The following is a 12020-nucleotide window of genomic DNA, read 5'->3' as shown; positions in this document are numbered from 1 at the left end:
GTTCTCTGAGGTTTCACCCACCCTGACCACCAGAAGGTGGCAGTGTGGAGCCAGGGTTGGGTCCTTCGAAAGCGAGCGGCAGGAGAGACTTGTGTCTGTCTGTTTATAAAAACCCAATAAACTGCAAATGCTGTCAATCAGAAGCAAAACCAGAAACTGCTGGAAAAGCTCAGTGAGTCTAACAGAGTCTGTGCAGAGAAATCGGTTAACATTTCGGGTTGAGTGATCCTTCCTCAGAGTGGTTCTGACGAAGGGTCACTTGACCCAAAATACTAACTCTGATCTCTCTCTACAGATGCTGTCAGACCTGCTGAGCTTTTTCCAGCAATTTTTATTTCTGCAGCTATCTGTGAGATGGTGTTCACCAGTTTAGGCCAAGCCACAGTGCTTCGTAATACACTCACTTGGTGAAATGGCAGCCAATGTGTGCAGAGCAAACTTCCAGTACACCGCTGTGAGATAACCTCATGATTTCTTATATCCAATGGGTAAGCGATTGGCCAGGACAATGGAAGTAATTCTCATTCTCTTCCAAGGAATAGCACGGGATTTTTACACTCCCCTAAGAGGGCAGGCTAGGATTTAAAGTTTCTTCTGAAATACAGAGTGGCACTGGGAGATGTTTGGGTTGAGTCTCTAGAGGTGGCTGCGCCCACAATCCTCTGCTTCAGAGTGGAGAGCGTGCTTCCCCCCCCCCCAGTGATACTTTGCTGCTGTCCTGAGCCTGGATATCCACAAATATTCCTGAAGTTAACCAACTGGATTTATTCTGGGCAGCGTCTGTTTCTATACTGTAACCAGGGTGCAGGGTATGGAAGTTGGCAGGGGAACCCTACCCCCTACACTGTCTCAGACACTCAGGTAGGCCACGGTGAGAGTCCCTCACTCAGTTCTGAAGCAGGTGACCACACACAATCTCAATTTGCACAGCACAGAAGGTGGTCATTTGGCCCATTGTTTCTGGGCCAGATCTCCCAACAAGCAATTTGTTCAGTGATTTCACTCCCCCGTCTTCTCCTTTATAACTTCGCACATTCGTCCTTCCCGGTAAACAATCCAATTCCCTTTGGAAAGCCTCAATTGAATCTGCGTCCAGTACACTCTTTAGGCAGGAATTGCCAGACCCAAATTACTCAATCAACTCAGAACCTTTAACCTTCTGTCACCATCGCTTCTTTAAGCCATTAACTTCAACCTGTGACCCTGTGACTCTCGATCCTTCCACCAATGGAAACAATTTCTCCATTACCCGGTCCTTCATGATTTTGAATGCCTCAATGAAATCTGCCCTTAGTCCTCTGGTGTCCAGTCTGTGATCACCTGCTTCGGGATTGCACCAGGGTTAAGATTTATAATCCAATTGTGATCCACTGATACAGTACAGGAATTCCCTCCCAGCTGTCACACCCTACACCTTAGTTTCACATTAGAATGGTTTACCAAATTGATTCCTGGGATGTCAGCAGTGACGTATGAGAGAGATTGAGTCAGTTAGGATTTTATTCACTGGAGTTTAGAAGAATGGGGGGGGGATCTCTAGAAACCAATAAAATTCCAACCGGACTGGACAGGGTAGATGTTCCCGATGGTGGGCGAGTCCAGAATCAATGGTTATAGTTTAAGGATAAGGGGTGAACCTTTTAGATCAGAGATCGAGGGTGGCACGGTGGCTCAGTGGTTAGCACTGCTGCCTCACAGCACCAGGGACTAGGTTCGATTCCACCCTTGGGTTACTGTCTGTGTGGGTTTCCTCCGGATGCTCTGGTTTCCTCCCACAGTCGAAAGGTGTGCAGATTAGGGTGGATTGCCCATAAAAAATTGTCTGTGGTGTCCAGGGGTGTGTAGGTTAGGTGCATTAGTCAGGGATAAATGTACAATAATAGGTTAGGGGAATGGATCTGGGTGAGTTACTCTTTGGAGGTCGGTGTGGAATTGTTGGGCTGAAGGGCCTGTTTTCACACTGTGAGGATTCTATTCTAGATGAGAAACGTCTTCACCCAGGCAGCAGTGAGCCAATGGAATTCACTACCACAGAAAGTGGTTAAGGCCAAAACACCGCGTTCTCAAGAAGGAGGTAGCTATAACTCTTGTGGCTAAAGGAGATGAAGGGATGTGGAGGGGGGGAAGGAATAGCATTCAGCTCAATGATCAGCCATGAATGGTGAAATGGGGCCAAAAAGCCTGCTCCTGTCTTCTGTCTCTCTGCTCACGTCACTAAAGTTGAAACCATTCCCATGAATCTTTTCACTGGGCTGGGGGTAGGCAGGAGATTTACGAGGGTGTTGCCATGGCTGGGGAAGTGGTGAGGAAAGGCTGGAGCTTTTCTCCTTTGGAACCGAGGAGACCGAGGGAGATCTCATTAAGGTGGACAGAGGTCCTGCGCAAAGGGTGGAGAAAGGACCAGGTGTTATTGTTTGAAAATAAGAAGTCGGCTTCTTTAAGTTTGAAATAAATGACCAGTTTCCCTCAGCAGCTGTCAGTAACCGGGGAAACAGATTTAGAATAATTCTCAGAAAGTTTGGACAGCAGTTGAGGAGAATGTTTTTACCCAGAAGTCGATGGGGATCTGGAACTCTGCCTGAGAGAGTTGCAGATGCAGGGAAATATTTGATCAAAAAAAACTTTGGAAAAAATCACTTGAAGCACTCTGATCTACTGCTGTGAATAAAGGGCTGTGAAATGGCAGGAGATTGAATGGACCGTTTGTAACCAGTATAGGCACGATGGGCTGAATGGCTGGGGCACGGTGGCTCAGTGATTAGTGCTGCAGCCTCATAGCACCAGGGACCTGGGTTTGATTCCACCCTTGGGTGACTGTGTGGAGTTTGCATGTCCTCCCTGTGTCTGCCTGGGTTTCCTCCCACAATCCAAAGATGTATAGATTACGGTGGATTGACCATGGGAAATTGCCTGTAGTAACCAGGGATGTGCAGGCCAGGTGAATTAGTCATGGGGAATGCAGGGTTGTGGGGTGGGGGGGGGGGGTATTGATGGGATGCTGTTTGGAGGATTGGTGTGGATTCAATGGGCCAAATGTCTTGCTTCTACACTGAAGTGATTCTACAGTCTCTTCCTGATCTGAATGTAATTTAAGGCATTTTCTTGGTTGGGGGGGGGCAGGGAGGGGAGGGCTTTGAACGTTCTTCATATAATCAGTAAGATTATTGAACACTGAATATCAGGCATCACCCATTTATCATCCATTCAGGAGACAGTATTCAAGTATATACAAATGTTGGGTCCTGGGATCGCTATCTCTGGCTGTGTTTCTGAAGATTTCATGGTGTGTAACGTGGCGTAACTGAGAAATGAGGAGTAGGCCATTCGGCCCCTCAAGCTTGCTTCACCAGACAATAAGATCAGGACTGACCCAGCTGAGGCCTCAACTCCCCCATCCATTGAAAATCCATCTAAATCGGCTTTGAATGTATTCCAAGACCTCACCTCCACCAGCTGCCGGGAGACGGGGATTTCCAAACAAATTCCTCCTCGTCTCCAGGGATCTTTCTATCCTGGAACTGTGACCCCTCGGCGGGGGTGGGGGGGGGGTCATCCTCTTAGCATCTTACCCGTCGAGCTCCCTTAGAATCTTACGTGCTGCAATAACAATGACCTCTCGTTCTTCAAAACTCCAGTGGGATGGGCCCAATCTGTCCACCCTCTCCTCGTAAGTCAAACCTTAAATTCTTGGTATAGGCCATTAGATGCTTCATCCTCACAGAAGGGGGCCGGGGGAGATTTCTCCGGTTTATCAGGGTCAATAATTATCTCGTGATCAACATTAAGTGATCTCCTTGGCACATGATTGCTTTAATGTGTGCAATCGTCTACCACCTTCTCTACATTGCTAAGAAAGGATATACTCGCCATAGACCTAATTCAGGGAAGATTGCACTGGGTTTCTGGGAATGTCATCTGAGGAGACCATATTCATTGGAATTTAAGAGAATGAAAGGGAATCTGATTGAAATGTATCAAATTCCAACAGGACTGGATACAGGAAGGATGTTTCCCACAGTGAGGGAGTCTAGAACCAGGGGACACAGTCTCAGGAAATGGGATAGACCATTGAGGACTGAGCTGAAGAAACATTTCTTCACCCGAGAGGGTAGCGAGCCTGTGGAGGCCAAGTCAATGAATACATTCAAAGAAGAGATTGGTAAAGGTTTAGATGTTGTGAAGAGAAAGCAGAAAACGACGGTGAGGTAAAAGATCAGCCACATTCATGTTGAATGACAGGGGGAGGCTCAATGGGCTGAATGGCCTCCTCCTGCTCCTAGTTTCTGTTACAGCGGGGAACACATTTGGAAGAGTTACTCCGTTGCCTGTACAGTGCTGCAGCCTTGAAGGGCGCTATGTGAATGCACAGTTTTTCTTCGCCCCTCAGATGTGCCAGGGTGGGGTCCTGCGGATCAGAGCTTCAGCTGCTCATGATCCTGACAGGTGAACGTCCAACACTGAGACCCCTGCCGCCATCCCTCTCCCCCCACTCCCCCCTCGCCTCCGATCCTGTACAGTCAGTGAGAGGCTGCAGTGACCACCCCTTTTGGAAGAAGGAGACACTGTGACACCAACCAATGAAGCGTGCGTATCATCCTGTTGGTAACCTAGCAACACAACCAGTGCTATTTTTGGACAGAATCACAAATGCAGCTGAATTTGAAAATACAGAAAAGGAATCTCAAGGTGCTGTGCGATGGAGGAAGGAGGCCACACAAACACAGCCTCCAAAATGAAGTCTACGAGGTTGGAAATGTTCATGTGTGAGCTGAGATCAAGTGCAGTGTTTACTAACAGCAGGAGGGGCTGTGCCCGGTGTTAACCCTCATGGATTTCCACATCAATACTTATCACATGCACAACATCAAGAGAAACAAATATCTAGTCATTACATTACTGTTTAATGGGAGTTTGCTGTGCACAAATTGGTTGTCACATCCTCTACATTGCTAAGAAAGGATATTGTCATAGAGTCATATAGGATGGAAACAGACCCTTCGGTCCAACTGAAATAGTCCCATTTCAGTCTGAAGCAGTCCCATTTACCAGCACTTGGTCCATTTCCCTCTAAACCTTTCCTATTCTTATACCCACCCAGATGCTTTTTAAATGCTGTCATTGTACCAGCCTCCACCATTTCCTCTGGCAGCTCATTCCATACACGCACCACCCACTATGTGAAAAAGTTACCCCTCAGGTCCTTTTAAATCTTTCCCCTCTCCCCTTAACCAATGCCCTCTGGTTTTGGACTCCCCCACCCCATGGAAAAGACCTTGGCTATTCACCCTGTCCATGCCCCTCATGATTTTACAAACCTCGATAAGGTCACTTGCCACAGACCGAGCTCAGAGAGAGTTGACCTGGATTCCTGGTTCCTGGTATGGATGTTTGTTTTTGGAGGGTCGGTTTGCCTGGGACTGTATTCACTGGAGATTTGTAGAATAAGGATTTCCTTCATTGAGACACTAACACTTTGAGAGGGTTGGACAGACACATAGCAGGAGGGATGTTTCCCCTAGTTGGGAAGACTAGAACCAGGGAATACAGTCTCAGGATCAAAAAGATAGGGCTGCTCTGTTGTTAGGTTCCCTCAGGATAGGCCATTTAGGACCAAGTTGAGGAAACATTTCTTCACTCAAAGGGCAGTGAACTTATGGGATTCTCTACATCAGAAAGCTGGTAACTCACATGACCATTAAACCCATGAATTAGACCCTTCCATTTATGTAAATCAACAGCTTGACAGAAGGAGCAAATGTGGGTCTTGTTCATCTTCAGGACCATGCTGAAGACCCCATACCATCTTCCATTCAGTACTTGACAAACATTCTTACCCTTCCCCAAATCCCCCCCAACCACACCTTCCAAACAATGGCTTCCCTTGCACCACTCGCCCCTCCCCACCCCAGCCCACTAATGGTGATCACAGCATCAGCTGCTTGGGCCCCCCACCCACCCCACCGGAATTCCAGAATCCCCTTCCTACAATGCTCTACCTCGTCTGCCTCCTCTAAGGCATTCTGTGAAACCTACCTCTTCATAAGATCCCAATGGTGCAGAGAGAGGGCTACGGCCCATTAAGTCTGCACCAATCTTCCAAATAGTATCCCTGTAAATCCCTGGACACTGTGGGACTAAATTTAGCACAGTGAATCCACCCTAATCTGCACATCTTTGGACTGTGAGAGGAAACCAGAGCACTCGGGGGAAACCCACGCAGATACGGGGAGAACATGCAAACTCCACACAGTCGTAGAGTCACAGAGCTGTACAGCACGGAAACAGACCCTTCAGTCCAACTCCTCCATGCTGACCAGATATCCTGACCTAATCTGGTCCCATTTGCCAGCACTTGGCCCATATCCCGCTAAACCCTTCCTACTCATATACTCATCCAGATACCTTTTAAATGTTGTAATTGTACCAGCCTCCACCACTTCCTCTGAGCTGCCAGAGGAAGAATGGAGACTAGTTGCCCGAGGCTAGAATCGAACCTAGGTCTCTGGCACTGTGAGGCAGCAGTGCTAACCACTGAGCCACCCAGGTCTTTGATCTATTGTTTTGATTGGATGTCTGAATATCTCATTCTGTGGTTCAGTGGCACGTTTTGATTGGTTAATGACCTGTGATGTGCCATGATGTTCAATTCTCACTGTCACCAGCAAAACCATTTCTACATCATCACTTGATTCTGCCCTCCCTCTGCCACTGAGACCCTCATGCTGTGTCTCTGTCATGTTTACAATGACTATCACAGGTCACACTCACACCTTCCATCCTCTGGGGACTGGAACTCATCCAAAACTCTACCCTAACTCATACCAAGTTCCTTTGACTCCCCTTACTCCCCATACTCACTGGCCTCCATCATAAACCAGTCCCACAACACTCCTACTTTCAGATTCCTGTTCATATTTCCAACAGGAGTTGGCCATTCAACCCCTCGAGTCTGTTCCATTATTCAATGGGATCATGGCTGATCTGTGGCCTAACTCCATATCCCTGCCTTTGGCCCATATCCCTTAATATCTTTGCTTAATAAAAAAGATCTAACTCAGACTTAACAACTGATCCAGTATCCATTGCAATTTGTGGAAGACAGTTCCAAACCTCTACCACCCTTTGTGTGTCAAAGTGCTTACTAGTATCTCTCCTGAATTCTTAGATTATTCCCTTGGGTTCTAAAATCTCCAACCAGTGGAAATAGTTTATCATTATCGACCCTGCCTTTTTCTATTGATATTTTGAAAACTTCAATCAGATCACTCCTAAACCTTTTATAGGAAGACCTTCAATAGTCTCACCCCTTTCCATCTCTGCTTGATTGTCCTCCTGAGAGGTTTCATGTTGAAGGCGTTATACAAATGCAGGCTGCTTCCTGATGGCTGATGGAGTAAGTCACCACAATCTCAGTAGGATTGAACCTTAGGCTGTTGGACCAACAAATGGTCATTGTCGGGGCATGGCCATTGGAGAGGCCATTAAATCTGAGTTGCTCAGATACACCACATTAGCCTGGGCCCTAGATTACCAGAGTCCCATAAACCTCCTACTCAACATTCCCACATTACCGACATCTCCCCGTTTGATTCCTTTCCTGTTCAGGATCTCACAAGGGCCATCTTCCCACAGCTTTGAGAATTTTAGAGAAAACATGGTGCGATTATTTAATTTGACAGGCAGTGTCGGGGCCTACTGTGTGTGACCAGCTCTGCTCTCTACAGAGTGACGGCCATGTTTATCTGACACTAAGGAACAGTTGAGAACCTGCTTTGAACCAAATGAAGCTGATTGACATATCATGCAGTCACACTGACAACATTTCCAACCCTCCCGCCTCCAATTTTTTCCCTTTAGATTTTGTTGTGTTTTAAATTCATGAATTGCAGGTGTCTCATTTACCTTGGGCTGATGCACAATTACCATTGGAGACTGTTTCTATGGTTACTGGCAAACAACACACAAGTCACTTCCAGGAACTGGGTTTAATCTTTTGTCAATTCTTTATGATATAATGTAAGTTATTTTTTGAAAAAATCAATATTTACTTTTGATCCTGAGTCCGTTTTTTTGCATAATAAATCCTAAACACATCCTTTAACCTCACTGATGTCATTAGGGAGGGTACAGATTAAAATTAAAATGAAAAATACAGAAAACCTCAGGACAACAGCATCCCTGAATTTGAGGTTGTATCTAGATTGTACGTTTGACTTTATCACCCATCCCTAATTGCCCCTGGGGAAGGTGGTGGTGAGCTGCCTTATAGTAATAGAATCATACAGCACAGAAACACACCCTTCACTCCAACTTATTCATACCAATCACGTTCCCGAACCTGAACTATTCCCATTTGCCGGCATTTGGCCCATATCCCTCTAAACCTTTCCTATTCTTTTAAATGTTCCAACTGTATCCGCCTCCATCACTTCTTCTAGAGTGTTGGAGGCTGCGGGGTGACTTTGTAGAGGTTTATAAAATCATGAGGGGCAAAGGTAGGATGAATGGCCAAGTCTTTTTTCCCCAGGGTAGGGGAGTCCAAAATTAGAGGGCATAGGTGTAGGGTGAGATGTGAAAGATTTAAAAGGGATCTAAGGGACAACTTTTTCACACCAAGATTAGTGTGTGTATTGAATGAGGAGGCTGGTATAATTACAGCATTTAAAAGGCATTGTGAATAGGAAGGGTTTAGAGGGATATGGGCCATATGCCGGCAAATGGGATTAGATGGGTTCAGGATATCTGGTTGACACAGGTGAGTCGGATCGAAGGATTTTTTTCTGTGCTGTACAACTCTGTGACTCTATGACTTTATATGAACCACTTTCTGTGTCAAAAACTTGCTTCTTTGGTCCTTTTTAAATGTTTCTCCTCTCACCTTAAAAATATGACCCCAAGTTCCCTCGTGCCCTCGGGGCAGCACAGTGGCACAGTGCCATTCTATGATTCTAATTTTGAACTCCCTCACCCTATCTATGTTTTTCTTATCTAGTCACTGTATATATGCCCCTCATGATTTTAAAAACCTCTATAAGGTCACCCCTCAACCTCCTATGACCCAGTGAAACAAGTCCCAGCCTATCCAGCCTCACCTTATAACTCAAACCCTCCAGTCCCAGGAACATCCTGGTATACCTTTTCTGCACCCTCTCCAATTTAATAATTTCCTTTCTATAACAGGGCGACCAGAACAGGACACAGTACCCCAGGAGAGGCCTCACCAATGTCCTGTACAACCTCAACATAACGATCCCAACTCCAGTACTCAAAGGTCTGAGCAATGAAGGCGAGAGTGCTAAACACCTTCTTAGCCACCCTGTCTACCTCTGTAGGAAACTATGTACCTGAAACCCTCAGTCTTCTTGACCTGCTGCAGTCTGTGTGATGTAGGGATCCCCGCTGTGCTGTTTGGCAGAGGCTTCCAGGATTTTGGGGGTTAATGTCACTGGACTAGTAAAGCAGGTTAATGCTTTAGTGACACGTGTTCAAATCCCACCACAGCAACTGGTAGGAATATAAGTTAAATTAATATGTTATAAATAATTATTAAAAGGAATGATAAAGCTAACCTTGGTGACTATGACCATGACAACTATCGATTGTTATGAAAACCCATCTGGATTAGAGTGGTGCTGGAAAAGCACAGCAGATCAGGCAGAATCCGAGGAACAGGAAAATTGACATTTCAGGCAAAAATCCTTTATCAGGATGAAGGGCTTTTGCCCGAAACATCGATTTTCCTGCTCCTGGGATGCTGCCTGACCTGCTGTGCTTTTCCAGCCCCACTCTAATCTAGACTCTGATCTCCAGCATCTGCAGTCCGAGTAAAAACCCATCTGGCTCACTCATAATCTTTAAGGAGGTTACCTGGTCTGGCCTACATGTGACTCCAGACTCACAGCACTGTGATCGACTTTTAACGACCCTCTGAAATGGCCCGAGCGAGGGCCACAGTTTTAGCAATCTGCTCGAGAGAAAACATTATTAACACTTTAAATAGCACTTTACTGTGTGTGAAACAGCTGTCATTGTAAAATATCCCAAGGAACCAAATTCTGAGCAGTTCTCTGGCCTCAGTGAATTGGATTCAAAGGCAAATAACAAAGGTTTTGGACACAGTTTACAGGCAAGTGCTGCTTTCAGCAACAGAGATCACTTACACTCAAACTGGATCACATTCATTCACCAATATCTTCCCAAGTAAAGCTTCCTTGCAAAAACAAAAATTGCTGGAAAAGCTCAGCAGGTCTGGAAGCATCTGCGGTGGGAGATCAGAGTTAACGTTTCGGGTCAAGTGACCCTTCCTCTGATCCCACTTCACAGACGCTGCCAGACCTGCTGAGTGTTCCCAGCAATTTCTGTTTTTGTGGTTGATTTACAGCATCTGCAGTTCTTTTGTTGTTTATTAAGGATTCCTTGCCCATTTCACTACACTGGCCTCACCCAACACCCCAACCAACACAAGTCACTGAGTTTCAGCCTGAGTCCAGTCCTTCTGAATGCAAAGAAAATGAGGCCATGCCACAGGCAACACGTTACACGGGTTCGGGTTTGAATGTGGACTTTCCTGGTGTGTTTGCCTGGAGTCCACTAGGCCCCCTCCTGCAAGACTCCAGAGAGAGTCACAGAAAACATTACAGAGAGCAACACTTCCCTTGTTTAGCCAATGGTAATCTAGTGAGGAGTCTCAGGGAAGATGTACTGTCTTAGCTGTGATCGATTAAGTGATGGGATTATTGATGTTGCTTCAGATTCTGCTGCAGTTCTGAAGAAACAACCACAGCCTGTTGTGAGAGAGAAGCATTTAGTTACCTGACATTAATGATTCCATCATTCACACATGGGCAATTTTAAAAGTGGAAAAATAGACAAATCCTTGCTTATAAATAGAATCGCGGACACTCAAAAACAGACAAAGACAAGCACACACACCCAACAAACACCCTCACACACAGTTGCAAACATACAGACGCACACAGAAACACAGACAGACACATGTTTGAATATTCACACTCCAACATACAGAAACACCTCCTGAAACAGACACACGCACATACCGGGACTCACTGTGACTGATACATGGAGTCTTTCCCTCTGAGTTGCTCACCATCCCGACTTGGAAATATATTACAGTGTTGTTGGGTCAAAACCCTGGAATTCCCTCCCTAAGGACATTGCGAGTGTCCCAGCAGCACACGGACTATAGTGGTTCAAGAAGGCAGTTCACCCCCAACTTCTCGAGGGGCAATAAGTGCTGACCCAGCCAGTGACACCCATGTCCTGCGAACGAGTAAAAAGAGGGAGTGTGTAATGGAAGGAAGCATAACATTGATGTAGTGCCTGGCTGCATTTCTTGGTCTTGAATTGCAATCTCCCTTGGCACATGACCTAGTGCAGCAGCCGATGTATAGCAAGATCCCATAAATCCCACACCAGGTCAACAGAAATCTGAGTTTATTTCATGCTGTTGTAAGCCTGCAAGGAACATTTGGCCAGGACACGGGCTGATCGCTCGGATCATCCTTAAGGAATGTCACAGATCTGCTTACTTCTAGCCAATCCAGTTTCACATCTCCTCAGAATAGACAGCGGCACTGTCCTTTGATGTGAAGGGCAGTGTTTGTCACTGGCCACTCGGGTGTTTTCCTATCTTCCTGGTGGTGGAATTTGAATAAAGATTCGTGCACTTTGTGTCTTTCACTGAGTCTCGCACCTGCACACACACACCATGGGTGCTGGGGAAAAAATAAGCACTACCGTACTAAAAAAAAGAAAAATAGACAGCGGCACTGAGCATGGATGCTTGTGGATGTGGTGCCAGTCAAGTGGGTTGCTTTGTCCTTGGATGGTGTTGAGCTTCTTGAGTGTTGTTGGAGCTGCCCCCATCCAGGGCAAGTGGGGAGTATTCCCTCACACTCCTGACTTGTGCCTTGTAGATGGTGGACAGACTTTGGGAGTCAGAAAGTGAGTTACTCACTGCAGAATTCCTGTCTCTGGCCTGCTCTTATAGCCACTATATT

This window comes from Chiloscyllium plagiosum, unplaced genomic scaffold, assembly GCF_037043375.1.
Source record: "Chiloscyllium plagiosum isolate Xiang-an unplaced genomic scaffold, Cpla_swu_hap1 HiC_scaffold_47, whole genome shotgun sequence".
In the NCBI taxonomy this organism is placed as follows: domain Eukaryota; kingdom Metazoa; phylum Chordata; class Chondrichthyes; order Orectolobiformes; family Hemiscylliidae; genus Chiloscyllium; species Chiloscyllium plagiosum.
This window is presented reverse-complemented; position numbering follows the sequence as displayed.